This window comes from Carassius auratus, chromosome 21, assembly GCF_003368295.1.
Source record: "Carassius auratus strain Wakin chromosome 21, ASM336829v1, whole genome shotgun sequence".
Classification (NCBI taxonomy): domain Eukaryota; kingdom Metazoa; phylum Chordata; class Actinopteri; order Cypriniformes; family Cyprinidae; genus Carassius; species Carassius auratus.
In genome coordinates this window covers 23616391-23633426 of record NC_039263.1, presented here as the reverse complement: position 1 = coordinate 23633426, position 17036 = coordinate 23616391, and the positions used below count along the sequence as shown (strand labels likewise).

The 17036-nt window shown below is 37.9% G+C and overlaps 1 pseudogene; it reads right to left on the bottom strand.

Annotated features, from left to right (window-relative positions):
* Positions 1 to 1955: 1955 nt before the first annotated feature.
* LOC113039138 (CDK5 regulatory subunit-associated protein 2-like) overlaps positions 1956 to 17036 on the bottom strand; it is a 22022-nt pseudogene continuing 6941 nt past the window's right edge.

Genomic DNA, 17036 nt, shown 5'->3' with positions numbered 1-17036 from the left:
ATACTCATGTTTTAAATATTGATAATCAGCAAATCAGCATATTAGAATGATTTCTGAAGAATGTGACACTTAAGTCTTCTAATCGCTGTACCAAGAGAAATGTATGGAGTCAATTTAACGCCTTATATATACGCAAAAAAAAAAAAAAAAAAAAAAAAAAAAAGCGTTTTCCAAAATAAAATAAAGTTTTGCAATGTAAAATAATGCAATTCACTTCATAAACTATAACTTACATCATGAAAGAGGTTTCATATCGATCTCAAATTCGTTTTTCATTTACATAACTACTGGAATACATAAATAAATGATAAATAATTAATAAATGACTTTAATTAATAATAAATAATTAATTAAAAAAATAATTAAAGTAAAAAATGAAACTCGAGTCTTTTTGGTTTAGTTTTGTCGTGGCCAAAACACGAGTTTAATGACTAAACAAACCAGGGTGGCCAGAGCAATCTGAGATTATCAGAGATTAATAAAATATATTGTATCCATCCCACAGTCCGTTGATCGTGTCTTTTTATGTAATATATGTTCATATAATGCCGCGAGAGGGCGCTCTTTTCTGCTCAGTGCTCCTGTAGTCCACACTGAGCTGCTTATAGCGCCCTCTCGCGGCTGTAGACGGTAATGTCCCTTGGTTCATGTCAAATTAATTTTGAAAAGTCGCACCTTACTATAAGTCGCAGGACCAGCCAAACTATGAAAAAAAAGTGCGACTTATAGTCCGGAAAATACGTTATTCAATTATTTAATCAAATGAACTTTATTGCCAATCATGAAATATATATATTTTTTTACTTAAAATATGTAGATAAAAAAAAAACTGATTTTAAGTTGTGTGACATTCTCAGAACAGTAAGTTTTAAATCATCCTGTCTGCAAAGTGTTTTTTTTCCCCCACAGATTCCTTCAATGTATTTTAATATTTTATTTGTATTTATTGACTTTTTATTTTTCCTGGTTATGAGCAGTAAGCCAATAAATTAAAGTATATATGTAGTAAGCCACAATGAAAAATATGAAATTAGATTATTATATCTTTTTATTTGGGGGTGAAATCGGACACATTTGCTTGATTCACCCAAATATTTTCATGTTTTCTTTCAGAGTATGTTGTTGTGGTCATTACTCTCCGACTCACCTACACCAGGATCCAAGGTCACGCCGGAGGGCCAGGAGCCCTTCGTCCAGCTGGTCCAAGCCTTCGTTCGGCTCGTTCCAGCGCTAGACGCACACATCCCGCTCTGATCAGAGCTCCTAATTAAACACTGATTCAGAGATCTGAATCGCAGTCAAAGGGAAACTCCAGCACAGTGATTCAAGCCTGTTTGAAGCTCACCACGGGACCTGGACTGCACAAAGGGCCTTTTCTATTTAAAGGCAGTTACCTTTTTTTCCCTCATAAAAATACAGATGGTCCTACAGCAGCTGATAAAAACTGTCAAAATACATTTACACATTTTTGTAGTTACATGTATATAATTAAAACATGTTACATATGTTTGTAATATATATTTTTATTATTTTTTTGTGTGTGATATTTTTACATTAACTGTTTGGAAAACAAAAACAATATGTCTGTTATCTAATTTCTATTTTTTTAATGCATAAAAACCTTTTGTATTAATTTCTGAAGATTATATATTTATAAAAATGTCACTGAAATTATTTTAAATGCTAAGGAGCTTAATGCTGATTCATGACTTTAATAATATAGCCAAAAACTAAGTTTTATTTACAGTAATATGTTCTGACATTCTACATAAACATCTACAAGTACATTTAATGTTTTGAAATGTATAAACCTTTCAAAACAAACATGTGCAACATTAAGCAAAAGTGTATTTATAAATCTATACAAACCTAATTATGTTTAAAAAAATAATTCTTGAGGCTAATGTCTTTTACATTCACATGTTGCTGGTTTCATTCATGCATGAGAACACTTGTTTTGGTTAAATGTGTAATTTATTACAAAGTAATATACAGTAAATTTAGTGCTGTGATATTATGGATGTCATTATAGAAAAGGATCATTCATTCACATTCAGCCTTGATTTGTTTAAAATGTCCAATAAAAATATTTTCATAGGCAAATTTAACAGGCTTACTAATGAAAAATCTAACTGATGTCTTGCTGTAAATGTTGAGTAGTTGTATAAATCTAATGCAGATTAGTTCATTATCATCCAAACCGGTTTACCATGAAAGCAGAGAGATGATGGTTTATACATTTACTTTAAACACAGTCTGCTACATTAAACCATGCACTCATGTAATGTACATGTACCACTTGTTTACATCAAAATATTTGATTTCTTAAGCGGGATAATACGTAATCACAGGAGACCAGCAGTGAACATGAGACTGTCTAAAACCAGTATAAAACTAAAGCTCAAAGTATTTACAGGAGAAAATCTCTTCCGCTATTAAAAAACATTCCCTTTTACACGATTAAATGCTCACTGTATATGTGCAAATACTTCTGAATGACATCAGCGTACCTCAAAAAAGAGTAATAAATTAAGAAGGCAGAATACAAGAGAAAACCATGTTAGGAATCAGCAGTCCTGATCTGGAGTCAGTGTGAAGTTTCTAACAGTTGCAGTGGGAGGAGTTTTCACTGCAGGCTGAGCCTCCGCCTGAACCCTGCTGAGGACAGGCCACGCCCCCTGTCTTCTGATTGGTCACTGCCCATTCAGTGGGACGTCCTGCAGGAACACAATCAGGTAAAGCTATCAGAGATGTGTTGCGAGCCAAATGATCAAGCAAATCCATGCAGAGCATCTCAAGCCTGAATTAAAACCCCTTCAGTCAAACACAGCAGAGACATGGAGTAAAACTCTGCAGACGGGCCACTGGGGTTTAAACAACTGCAAGCAAAAACAAATACAAATACAAAATAAAAGAAAGAGAGCAGTGAACATGCAGTGATTGTCAAACAAAGAAACAGATCTGCTTCTGAAAGCACACAAATGCACAAGCTGTCATTAAACTAACCTTCCACCTGCAGACCCTTCAGCCCAAAAACATTCAGAGAGTTAGACTGAAAGACAGGTGAATAAACCACAGCGGCAGAGCATTAATATCACCAAGACAGGGAAGAGAGAAAATATGTCCAGATAAATGTCCTTTCAAAGAAGCGTTCAGGACAACAACATTACAAGTATAAATTTAGAAGTACTTTATGTTGTAGCCCCCAAAAAATGAATAAATGTACAAAAAAAACAATATATATAGGCTCGATGCATGTCCCAGGTCAAACAGAGTCTGGCTTGCTCTACTGGACTGAATGCATGTAAACGAACACAAGGGTAAACGCACCTCCAGGTTTCCTCTGGCCCTCTTCAGCACGCCGTGAGTCAGAGACACTGCAGAAACACGGCACACACATCAGTGTTGGTTAACTCTGCATGAGCGCGCGTGTGTGTGTGTGTGTGTGTGTGCTGCTCTTACGCTGGTCGATGATGATGCGCTCCATGCCCTCTTTCAGCTGGTTGGAGGATCGGAGACGTTTGACAGCTCCGCTCAACATCCGCTCCTGCTGAGACAGACGAGTCTTCAGACGACTGATCTCACTCTTCAGCAGCTCCTCCTGATGACACACACACACACACACGGGACACAATTAGCACAATACTGATGGCAATGATTTAATAACAAGGTTTCACTGAAATTAGAAGTTATTGTGAGTGCATTATATATTATTTGTATCAGGGATTATTTCTTAGTGAAAGATTCTGATTCCACTGCATCTTTATGTATCAGTCGTAACGCTTCACAATGCATTCATTGCAACAAACTTTCAATTCTATTTTATTTCAATTACATTAATTGTACACCTTTAGTCACACACCTAAAGTACTTTTCATCTAATGGTAAGAACACTCCCCAATGTATTTAATTATTTTACAAAATATTTAATTTAGACACCTGTATTTAATTAGGTGTATTTTGTTTAACATAAATACATGCATATTTCATTTGAATTAAAAGTAATTTATTTCACAACTTATTTAGTCACTCTTTATTATATGTTTCTGGTCACTATTGTATTTTTATTTAATGATAGGAACACTTCATGTGTTTCATTATTTCATCTTACACAGAATTTAGTATTTATATACTACACTACAAGATGTATTTTATTAAACAATCAAATTGATAAAAGTGAACTTGATTATACAAAGTCAACATTGTATTTTGATTTTTAGTTTTTTTTTGCCTATATGCCAACAGTTAAGTGAAGTTTTTATTTTCCTGAAAAGTATTTTATTTCACATAAACAAGTTTCACACTGATTGATGGTCACATTTTATTATATTTTTCACAAAATGAAAGGAACATTTCATGATGCGTTTAATGTCAGTTAGCTTCCTTCATTAGTCTTAAGTCATGGGTGTGTTCACACTTGACTTGTGTGGTTCGACTCAATCAAACTCAAGTTCATTTCCCCTCTTGGGGCAGGTGTGTGAATACAGCAATCGCACTCAGGTGCGCACCAAACAAAGTCAAAATTCAAAGTCACCTTTATTTATATAGCGCTTTAAACAAAATACATTGCGTCAAAGCAACTGAACAACATTCATTAGGAAAACAGTGTGTCAATAATGCAAAATGAACCAACCAAATAATGGATGACCTTAGCACACACGTGGTTATGGTTACAATTTCTGAACTAGCAGACTTTCCTGGTGTGAATGCAGCCTATATTTAAGCTTTATCTAAATAAAACGTCACGTTACCTGTCGAGTGTGTGTGGCGTCTCCTGAGGGCAGCGAGACTCTCCAGAGCAGTTTGAGAAGTCGAGCGGCTTCCTCCAGAACCTGCTGCATGGTGTTCACACTCCCAGAGACGCTCTTCAGCTGCTCCCCAGCCTGACACACACCACAGGAAACACATTCAGTGCTGAAACATGACCCTGACACACACCAGACTGACTGAGTGTGTGTGTGTGTGTGTGTTCTCACCCGGCCGCAGTCGTGTATCTGTGTGTCCAGATCTGCAGTGAGTCTCTTGGCTTCAGTGATCTGCTTGCGCAGGGCGTTATAGTCCTCGATCAGACCCAGAACGTGACGCCCGCGTCTGTCCGCCCACAGCCGGTGACCCGGGACCAGCCGGGACGGAGCGTGAGAACCAGAGTCCACCGAGCTAGCGCTGTCTGAACACACACACAAGTGGAAATGACCTTTTCTTAGGGTTTACTTCACAAAAATAACACTTTAAAAGTAAAAGAAGTGCAAAAAGAAAACTCATGCCCATTTTTAAAACCATAAAGATTTTGTGATATTATTCTCAATTAAACACCAATAGAAATCTCATTACTATAATGCATCTCAATGTTTTCAGTTTTATTCTCTTTTATTTCGATATAAGATTATTTAATTAGATTCTCTACTGTAATAGCATTTATATTTTACTAAAAGAATATGTATAATAATGTATATGAACAATATCTAATAACAATGGCTGACAATGAAAACGATACATAGTATTTAATAATGATCTTATTCACAAACCCACAAAATGCCACAAATGCAAAATAGTACTACGATGTATAAACAACGTAATTCATAATTTGCCCTATGATTTCTTATTCATTTTCATGCTCTTTAGATTGATCACTGCAATGTAAATCTGTTCAGAAACTGATCAATATCTTTATAATCTTACAAAGAACAGAAAAGGTCAAAGATGTGTACCATGTGCAGCACTGGATGTGTCTCTATGAGTGTGAAGAACATCTGATTTACCAGCTTCATCTGAGAAAAGAGAAGAAAAGAATGAAATGTCAAAAGATTCACCAAAAAGAACAAGGAAGATCAAAAGAAAGATCAATTGAAAAAATGAAATAAAAAAAATAATAATAAAAGAATAAACAGAAGAACAAAAGGGAAAGGAAATATGGAAAGAAAGGATAAAAAGAGAAAGGAAAAAGGAACAAAAAGAACGAACAAAGAAAGACCAGAAGGAAAAATGAAAGAAAGAATAAGCAGAAGAAAAGAACAACCAAAAGAACAAACGATAGACCGAAAAAAACAAGAATGACAGAAAGAGAAAACCACAAAAAGGAAAGAAAGAACAAAACCACACAGAAAGAAAGAAAACGAAACTTAAAAAGTATTTAAAAGAATGACAGAAATAATGGAAAAGAAAAAACAAACGAAAAATAGATTGAAAGAATGAACAATAGAAAGACCGAAACAAGAAAAAAAAGAATGACAAAAAAAAAAAACACTGTCTATTGCTTTAATGATTGTTTTCTTGAATCTGTCTCCATCTATTACTAGTATTTCCTGAAGACTTTATTTGTTACATTGGTTTAATTATCACTGTAACCTCTCGAACAACATTGCTCACTAATAATTGTTTATTACTGTGTGTGTGTGTGTGTACCTGTTGTGGGCAGCAGGTAGTTGATGTTGATGGTTGATCTGGGGTCGCTGCGGGTCAGCAGCTGTTGTTCTAGTCTCTGTCTCAGTGTGCTGTTGATCTGGATGCTTCTCTCCAGCTGAACACGCAGCTGTCTGATCTCAGCCAACAGCTCGCTCAGATCCGCCGCTGATCCAGAGCCACGGCCCTCACCTGAACACACACACACACACACACAGATATCAGTGGTGTCTCAGACCTTCCTCGACAGCGTGTGTGTGTGTGTGTGTGTGAACGCACCTGTGTGAGTGTGTGTGGAGTTCTTCATCTGCTCATGCACCTGCAGCTCCAGACGCACAGACTGCAAGAGCTGCTGGGTATCACACAACTGCTGCCTCTGATGACTGTTCTCACACTGCAACCTGAAACACACACACACACTCATCAGTGCATGCTCAAAATAACTTTCTTATGTTGTCCTCACTGGTTGCATGCAAAACTAACATACAGTGCAACAGCAACCATGTTCGATGTCAAACAAATAGTTGTTTTTAGAGGAATCTTTTTATTTGAATCAGTCACACCAATTTGCAAGTTAGTGTGAATCAAACAGAATTGAATTTGTCGGACAACCAACTCACTGAATGAGTGCAAGCAATAACTGCATTAAAACAATTAACTGCTTACTCAATGAGTCAAAATGATTCTTGCATTAACATTTGAGTTCTACTTAACTAAATCAGTCACAATTATTGCATTAACTGACAATGAATTGGCCAAAATGCTTACTGCTTAACCAAAAAGACTACTGCATCAACAAATAAAATGCAGATTGAATCAGTCAGAATGCTAATTGATTAACTCGCTCACTCACTGAACAACTGTCTCACAGAATCAATTACTGCATTAAAAACTGTATGACTCACTGAACCAGTCAGAAAGATCACTGCATTTAAAACTGAATCTCTCACTGAATCAGTCAGAGCAAATACTGCATTAATAGCTGAATCAGTCAGAAAGATTACGACAATCATTACATAAAATAATTTACAATTATAGTCACTAACTAGGGCTACTGCACTAAAAATAATAACTTAACTGGATTAAATCTGAATGCTTAATGCATTAGAAACTGAATCAATTACTGAATCAACAACTGAATCACTTACTGATTCAGTTCCAAATCTCACTGTATTAACAACTGAACCACTCTGAAAATCAAATCAGACTCAAAACTAGCATTTAGCAGGTGAGAAATGTTGTGAGCTCAAATGTTTGTAAGCTTTAAAACCATTTAAATATGAACTGGTTCCTAGTTTAAGATACTCATTTGTAAATCTAAATGGAGATGTAGGAAACACTGATGTGCAACAACTAAAAAATTCAGGGACGGCATAATGAGTGTATGTTTGTAACATGAAACTCCTTAGCCAATTACACATTTACCTCCTGGAATACAAATAATTGCAATAATTAAAGCAACTCATTACACAGGCGAATGACACATGATACACAAACACACACATTACATGATACCAGATCACTGTGTGCATCTGCAGCTGATCTCTTTTATAAGAAACACATTTTCTGGATGTTACCTGTACAGGTCGTCCTGTAGTTGATCTTTCTCCTGTTTCAGTGTTTCACACTCTTTTCTGCTCAGCTCTAGTTTAGCGGTTCGTCGAGCCAAAGTCTCCCTCAGGCGGTCGTTCTCCTTCTGTTTATCTGTTTAAAACACACACATAACTGTGACAGCAGCTAACAGATCACATCTAGAAAGTAGTTTTAACAGTACAGAGCCCATGTTACCTCGAGCTCCCTGGTTGAGCTGCTCTTTGAGTGTGTGGTTTTGGGTGAGGAGGAAGTGCAGTTCGCTGCTGATGTGAGTCTGATCCTCAGAACCAGTGATGAAGATGTTGGTGGCTGTCGATCACAAAAACAAACACTCACATATGAAGTGATCTGAAGATCTGAGGAACGGTGTAAACCACATAAAACATGAAATTAATGCATACGAGTGTGCGCGTTCACCTGAGTCTTTCTCAGCTTCCTGTAACTTTCTTTCTAACTGTTCTCGGAGTCTCTCGTTGGTTCTTATCGTCTCTTCAAGACGCAGACGCAACGCTCGTATCTCCTGCAGGTGCTCAGCTAACAGATCTAAGAGAGAAAGAAAGAAAATAAGTATTGTAGATGAAGTCAATGCTGCTGCTACCTGCAAACTATAATGTTATATCTCTGTGACTCCACCTGAGCTGATGGTCGTGCTGGCTGACGTGTTCTGCTGCTCCGGCTGCTTGTCTCCGGTCTGGTTCTGTGGTTTGTGCTTCAGGACAGATCGAGTAAGGTCCAGCTCACTGGAAAGTGTAGCGTTTAGTTCCTCGCTGCTTCTCAGCTGCTCCTGCAGACGGCTATTCTCCCTCTGTAGCGTTCGGACACTCCCCTCTCCATCATCATCCGCGCCCCCTTCGACAGAAACCAGCCGTGAATCTGAAAATGCATCGCCATTGGTTGCCTTCACCCCTGCAAGAAACGACAAGAAAGATTTGTTTACAACTGCATACAGAAAAAGCATGATCCGTAAATTAATTTAGCATGTAACTTGTGTTCTTAATTATTTTTGGTGAATTATAAGCACAAAAACATCCTAATAGTATTTCAGCAATTTTGTGCATGTCTCCTTTGCCGTCATTTAATTTTATTAGATGAAGTATGAGGTATATTAGACACATCAGCATTCAACAGTTCGGGGTCTCTTCTGCTCACCAATGCTGCATTTATTTAAATACAGTGTAAACAGTAATATTGTGAAATATTATTACCATTTAAAATAACAGTGGTCTATTTGGATATATTTTAAAATGTAACTTATTGGTGTGATCAAAGCTGAATATTCAGCATCATCATTCCAGTCTTCAGTGTCACATGATCCTTCAGAAATCTACTTTACAAATACTATTTATGAAAGATAAATGCATTATGCATTTATAATAACCAGCACTGTTGAACTAAGCACCATAAGGGGACACTTATTAATAAAGTAAACTGATCATTTGACTTTAGGTTGAGCTTAATGTCTTAAAACACAGTTTCAAATATTGCTACCAATTTATTCATTATATTGTTAAAATTTACATTTGGTTAAAAATTATTTGGTAATTAAAGTTGAAATAAAATATACATTTTAGACAACAAACTAAAAATGATAAAGGTTGCTTCAAAAACTAAATGAAATAAAATAAAGTTCTATGCACCTAGCACTAAAATGGAAATAATACAACTAAGCTAAATAGAAATATTAAAAAGAAAAAAGCACACAAAAAAATAGAATTTTAAACAATCTGAAAAGCACAGACAATTTTTTAATATATTTTAAATATATATAATAAATTTTACATATTTTAAATATTTAAATAGTACATATTGCTAAAATACTGATACAAACATCAACTTCTGCTACTTTAGCCAAACCTATAATTCAAGACAGCGATGCATCAGCAGGACTCAAACACTGAAGCTAGATTTTTACCTTCCTCTTTAAAGGCTTTAAGCACTTTTCTCCATCTGCTACGAGAGACGCCGTTGTGGAGCACAATTTGTTCACTCATGTCCAGAGCCGAGCTACTGTTAACCTAGACCTGATCACGCTATAACGGCAGATCTCAGGATAGTTTCAATCCAGTTTAGCACAGCTGTAACATTCTCACAAACGTATATCCTGTCTAAATGACAATCCAGCATCACTTAACATCAGACACTGTCGCCGCTAAGAGCGTTCGGGCTAAATAACCTGCAAATATGCTGTAGTCCATCAGGTGTTCACTGAATACATCTCCAATCTCTTGATCTATTGCGTCCCAGATGCTGGGAAACCTGAACCAGGCCGACCTGAAGAGAGATCAGGAGTAACAAACTCCTTCTGTTTGCTAGTGTAGTGCTATTAGAGTTAATCCAGCATCTTGTGGCGATGCTTTTAGTTGAGAGCAAAATCTATCCATTTCCATGATACTAAACACTCAAATCATCAACATGCCGGCTCAGGACTTTTAATGACTCTCAGGAGACAACAGAGCACACTGAATAATGCATCTGTAAGGGCTAGTAAGGGGACACCAGCCTCAGCTCCTGACGTTTCACTACACGACTCAAATACTCAAGCCAACCGGACCACAGATTAGCAAGAATAGATAAATGCATATTTAATCCAGACAGAAAACATGGTTTTACTAAAACACCTCAAAACACACAATCAGGGATAGATAATAAAACCTTTTTGCTGTAATATTGTAATTATGCATCACACCAATAAAATTTTTTTAAAACTAAAACAATTAAAAATGTAAATTAAACTTGATATGGCAACAGACTAAAAGAAGTACAAAAAAAAAAGTACGAAAATAAATAAAAACTAAGAAGATTAAATAGCACATAACATTACTAAAATAAATAAATAAATAAATACTAAAATAAACTACTAAAACTGTATTAATAAAATAAATACTTTTTTAAATATTAATAAATATTATAAGTTTTTAATAAAATAACAGTCACTATAATTACTAAAACAAAAATATAAGCTTAATAAAAAAAGTAGCACAAAAGAAATTACTAACATGAAAACAGAAAGTAAAAAAATAGAAAGTAATTGAAAATATGAATAAATATAAAATAACACTGAAAAAAACATACAAAAATACAAAATACATATTTTAAACAATTAAAAAACAAAACGAAAGTTACTAAGACAAAAATAAAAAAAAACAATATTTCCAGTTAAAAATACTATTAAATAAAGTAACTTAAATAAAGTATAAAGCTTTTGTGGTACTTAGTGCCAAGACTCATCTCTCCAGGTCAAGAGGTCACTGTCAAATGAGCCCCATCTGAAGGTTTACTGGATGAATAATTCAGCTTGATTTAAAAGGTGGCCCACCTTGAACTGAGATTACATTCATTTATAAGCAAGGAATCTGTTTCAGGCTGATAAAACATTAAAGAACTTTATTGGAGGGATGTTCACAAACGTTCAGTTGTAATTTGGCATTCTAATGTTAGCTGACATACAATCAGACACATATAGGTGAGTGTTACCTGTGTGAGGTCTGTTGGGGGTCTGCCTGCGGACAGCAGGAGGGCTGTCGTGGAAGGAGGTGGTGCCATCGCTGGACAGCCTGTCACTCATCTCAGAGTCGGAGTGCTGGTGCATTCTGGGAACTTGCATTCGCAGTTGATGCTGCAGAGAATGAATGAGCCGGTCTTTCTCCTGTAGTTCTGCAGAGAGTCTGTCACACACACAAACAATTACAGAGAGAACAAAACTATCAGAGCGACACGATAAATCCAATCAACAATACCACAACAACACACAAGATAACAGGGAAATTAGGAAGTAAAATAGTAAGGCTACATCCCAAATCCTGTACTTGTACTAGTCTAAAAATCAGACATGGACGCATGCTTTAAAAATCTCAAAAAAATAAACACTATCTCCCTTAAAAGTTTTAACAGACAGGATTTTTTTCATGTTTGTTAAAGAAGTCTCTTCTGCTCACCAAGGCAAAAAAAGTAAATTAACAGTAAGTTTTTCCTATTTGAATATACTGTCAAATGTTATTTATTTCTGTGATGCACAGCTGTATTTTCAGCATCATTCCTCCAGTCTTCAGTGTCACATGATCTTCAGAAATCATTGAAATCATTTCTGCACAACAAACATTTATTATTATTGTATTTGAAAGCAGTTCTGTTGCTTTATAGTTCTGTGGAAACATTTTATTTTTTAAGATTCTTTGAATATAAAGATCAAAAAGACAGCATTTATTTCAAATACAAGTTGATGTTGTTTTTTTTGACATACATTTCTTTCAAAAAAGTAGCAATGTAATTTGTGACTCATTACTCTTTCGTACTAAATAATATAGACAGTATAAGAATTGGGATGGAGCCTGAATCTGGGCATAAAGACTGTCACCCAAAGAGAAAACTCAACACAATAACAAAACCTAAATGACTCTAAGAAAGACTATCATTATAGAGGTAAGAAACACACTGCACTGCACGTGGGCCCTTGCAGGCAGCACTCACAGGTCAATGTAATGCTGTGTGCTGATGGCAAGATTCTGGTTCTGCCTGCACAAATAAAGCATCTGTAGCTGCTGCTGCTCTCTGTCGCTCTCTAGCTGAGAGCGCAGGTACTGCAGCTCACCCCACACCCACTCACAATCGCTGTTGGGAGGAAGCCAAAGACTACGCCATCAAACACCAGCTGGATTAATGACTAATAGTAGCTACAGACTACAGTGTACACCAGCATCACCATGTATTACTAATGCTCTGTTCAATTCCATTTCTCCTCTATTACAAACTTGAAGATTTCAGTATTTGAGAGATCACGGTGCATCGTTCTTAGCAGATATGAAGCTGAAAGCTGTTCTCACCTGAGCTTCATCTCTGACTCCACTACTTCTTCATTATCCATACCAGACCCTCCTGTAGAAACTAAATGATAACAGAAAACACATCCTTCAACAATGTAGTTTAGTTATGGCTATGTTCACAGTAGAATACTACTGCCTCTGTTTCAGCGTTTCCCATCTCTAGCATTCTTCATTAGTGGTTTCTCTGTACTGGTGTGTATTTACCCTGCTCCAGTTTCTCCAGCAGACTCAGGCTGTGATCCAGATGCTCTCTGAGCTGGGTTCCCTGAGTGGAGTGCATGTTATTAGGCTGAAGTAACTCCTCTAGAGCTCGTCTGAGCTCCAGCAGCTGTTTACGCTGTTCCACACCCAAACCACGAGACACACGGATCTGTTCCCGCAGCTCACACAACTCCCGGGCCTGAGACTGGACCAGAGACTCAATCCTGTGGAGAAAGAGAGCGAGAGGATGACATCTAATAAAAAAGCCATAAGATGAAGGATACTGTTGTTGATGATGATCATGAAGATGGTGATGAAAGCCACCTGGAGGGAGAGCCTGCTTGGCTGCTTCTGTTCAGGGTCCTCTCTTTTTCTAGCTCGGTGCTCAGCTGGGCGATTTGAGCCTTCAGCATCTTTGTTTGCTCTTCCTCTTCACCTACTGTGGGGTCAGAGGTCACACTCAGGAGCTCAGATGACAAAGACTTCTTCCGCAGCTGCATCTGGAGGTTCTGGATGACTTTGTGTTGTCCTTCGATCTGTGACCTGAGCTGCTGGATGTGCAGGGTAGGGTCTGTGTGAGGGTCAGAGGTTCGAGGGGAGCTCAAGCCAGGAGAGCTGGGGTACGAGGGGCTGGATGCAGTAGTGTCAGGTGATAATCGGTCCTGGTTGCCCGTGAGGACAGGAGACAGAGCGGGAACCAACCGCAAAACACCGTCCACATCTGATAGTGACATCAAACACACAGAGAGAGGACAGAAAAAACACGCATATAATGACAAGTAAATTTGGATTTAAGTTAATTACAGAAATGGAGGAAGGAGGTTACAGTTTTCAAAGATGCCCAATTAGTTAATTATTCAATCAAGGATGGATTGTTCATGCAGTGGAAGTGATGCAAACCATGTTAAAAACAAACTCAGCGTGCTGACAAACACATAACCAATGTTAAAGGACAAGTGCACCCAAAACTTGTTTACACTCCCTTGTGATTTTTACCAACAGGAAAAGAAAATAGCACCATCGTTCTGTTAAACTTTGTTGTTAAGTGGCGTGAAAGTTATACAAGTTTGCAACAGTGTGATTTAATGGAAATATTTTCAATTCTGGGTGAACTATCTCCTTGAATTACCCAAAGCATCACACCAGTTTATTATGATCATGCAGTCAGTAGCAGTTTGCATGGATCATCAACGGAGATGGGAGATTCTGAAACTGCCTTTCCATGCAGAAACCCTCACATGCAGACTTATTAAAAAGAAGTGTCTTTCCCTTGTCTACCTGTGCTACTGCCCTCCACCTCCGTCTCACTCCTTCCACTCGTTTCATACCCGAGGTCCTGTGCTTCCACTTGCACCCCTTTATCATCCCGTTCACTAGGGGGTGCTAGAGCAAACAGGCAGGGTTGAAAACAGTAGCCCCAACAGAAAAAACAAGCAACATGCCTGTCGTGGTACCGCAATAAATCTGAATGCCACTTAATGCAGGTCAGTACTGTGCAACATGACATAAAGTACTTTTATAAAGTAAACATAAGAATAACTTTTTATATTGGAATTAATAATTTGAGATTGAAATCAAGTTCAAATGTATCAAATGTTTCCAAAAACATCAGGAATGTTTTTTGTGCATCTCTCAATTTTCACTCTATTGCATTGCATTAAACGTTTTGAAACAACAGAGCTCTGATCTTGAAAAAAAAAAAGCATTTAAACACTTACTATGACATTACTGGGAGGTATAGTCACATGTTACATTTTGTATAATTTTATGCAAGTATCTGCTAAACTGTTATAAAGATCTCACTTATTTACAAGCTACCAGAAATTCATCTTTTTGGCCATTTAAATATAAACTGCTTCGAACTGTCGCAAGTATTAACTCCATTTTCTCACTATTTAATACTATATGAGTCATAAAAGCCTGAAGCATCAAATGATACTCAACATATTTCATTATTTTATATTTCAGTCTTTACCAGAATAAGTAACTATGTCCCAGACCCTTATGCCAATATGTGGCTGATTCTATACAAATTAAAATGTAATCCCCGTCATAAATACTGAGGTGAAATAATGTACAATCACATGCACCATACACAAAAATGTGTGCATTTAAAAAGAGCTACTTTGAGCAGTTTACCCTCAACGGAGTGTATTGGATGCATGTTCTTTTCACCTTTGCGAGGATCAGACTGTTTATCCTTATTTGAGCCATGCACAGAGATGACCGACTGAGCGATCGCCAGTTTCTCCTCTAATTTTCGACATGCCCTCTGCTTTTCCTTCAGGGCCTTCTGCAAACTTTCGATCTGGGCGTTCCTCTCCAGAGTTTCATTTCCAGTTGCATCTCCACTTCCTCCACTTTGGCCACGCTCACTAACAGCTTCCTCAAGTTTGCTCATTTTCTGAGCACGCTCGGTATAAATCTGAAGAAGCATCAAGAGGTTCTTATGAAGATTTTTGGTGTGAGGTCACCGGGTCCTGAACATTCTGTTGGCGTTCTGGTTTGGAACTCTCAGGGTTCTGAATGGGTGTGCTTGTCTTGTGTTGGTGCCTCTCAGCGCAGACTGGGTCCTCAAGAGACTCTCTCTCCAGCAGAGCACGCTGCAGCCTCTCCAGCCATTTCTTTAACTCTGGACTGGACAAGATCTCCTTGTGAGACTGGTTTGGTTTGGAGCAAATGTCCGCAAGAGACTTGACCGCGCCTTCAGCTGCTCTTAAGCATTCAGACAGACAGTCCATCAACTGTTGTTGTTGCAATGACAAGACCTTTCCTTCTGGTCCAGGAGTGCAATTCCCCTCCAGAGCAGAGGGTGCGCTGTTGTGCTTGGCACTGACAGCTGCACTTAACTTTTTAATAGCTGCTTCTGAAGTCCAGAGCTTCTCCTGCAGCTCTGCATTCATCTTACACTGCTGCAACAGTGACTCCTGCAGTGAGGTCCACCTGCCGCTGTAACTCAGAATTAGGTCCTAGTGTTGGATCAACCTCTGGGATGTGAGAGTCTTTTGACCTTCCCATCGCTTTGATGAGAAATTCTGATCTGTTCAATCAAGTCCTCAAACCTCTCACAAAGTGCTTTTGGGTCTTCTTGTCCAAGATCCATTTGGCTTGCTTGCAGTGTTAACATTTTGGAGCAATGCAATTAGCGGATTCTGCAGAGTTCAAGCAGTCCAAGAGCTGAGCATTCAATCGTCTTTCTCCTCAACAGCCTTCTGAAGATCTGCACAATGTTGCTGCAAGGTTACATCTCCTGTTTGACCGATTCCACACTCCGAGTCCAAGCTGCATGCGGTGAGGTACGCAATAGTAGACTCTGCCGCTTGTATAGCTTCCAGGTACTCTCGGTTGAGCTTGTCCTTCTCCTGTAGCTCTGCCTGTAGCTCGTCCCATTCCTGGACCTGTTCCCTCAGGCGGAAGATTAGCTCCTCCTTCTCTTGGCATTCTTGATTCAACAAATCTAATTGCCCCATTAGCTCAGATTCCAGATTCTCGTTCATGTTAGCGTCTCGTTTCGTTTCTGCAGTCGGTCTCAGGCTAGAATCTTTAACGTGGTCTAATTCGAGGTGTCCGTGCTGAGCTGATCTCGAAGACGTCTTGCTGTCCGTGCTGTAATCAGACTCTTCCGTCCCAATCAGGTAGTCTTTGTTTCTGGAGTGAACATGAACTAAATTCAGCTCACTCAGATCTTCTGAACTCTGCCCAGAGCCTTACTGGGCCTCACAGGTACTGGTAGCCGAGATTTTACATACGCCTAAAACAAATGACATTAGGATTATTTTACAAATAATATAATTTGGAAAAGACAAAGAAGCAGTAAAGACAGGTTTGGATGCATCTCCACACTAAAGGCAAAAAGAAGTGGGAAAAAGGGGTGGTGCGTCACATTATTTCATGAATAAATTCAATTTAGATTCAAAAGCTCTTCATTTTATTCGGTATAGATTAATTTAGGTATATATATCGGGTCAATCATGTCAATTCTTTCTAAAGAAAAGAAAACAGTTATCGGTTAATTAAAATCAA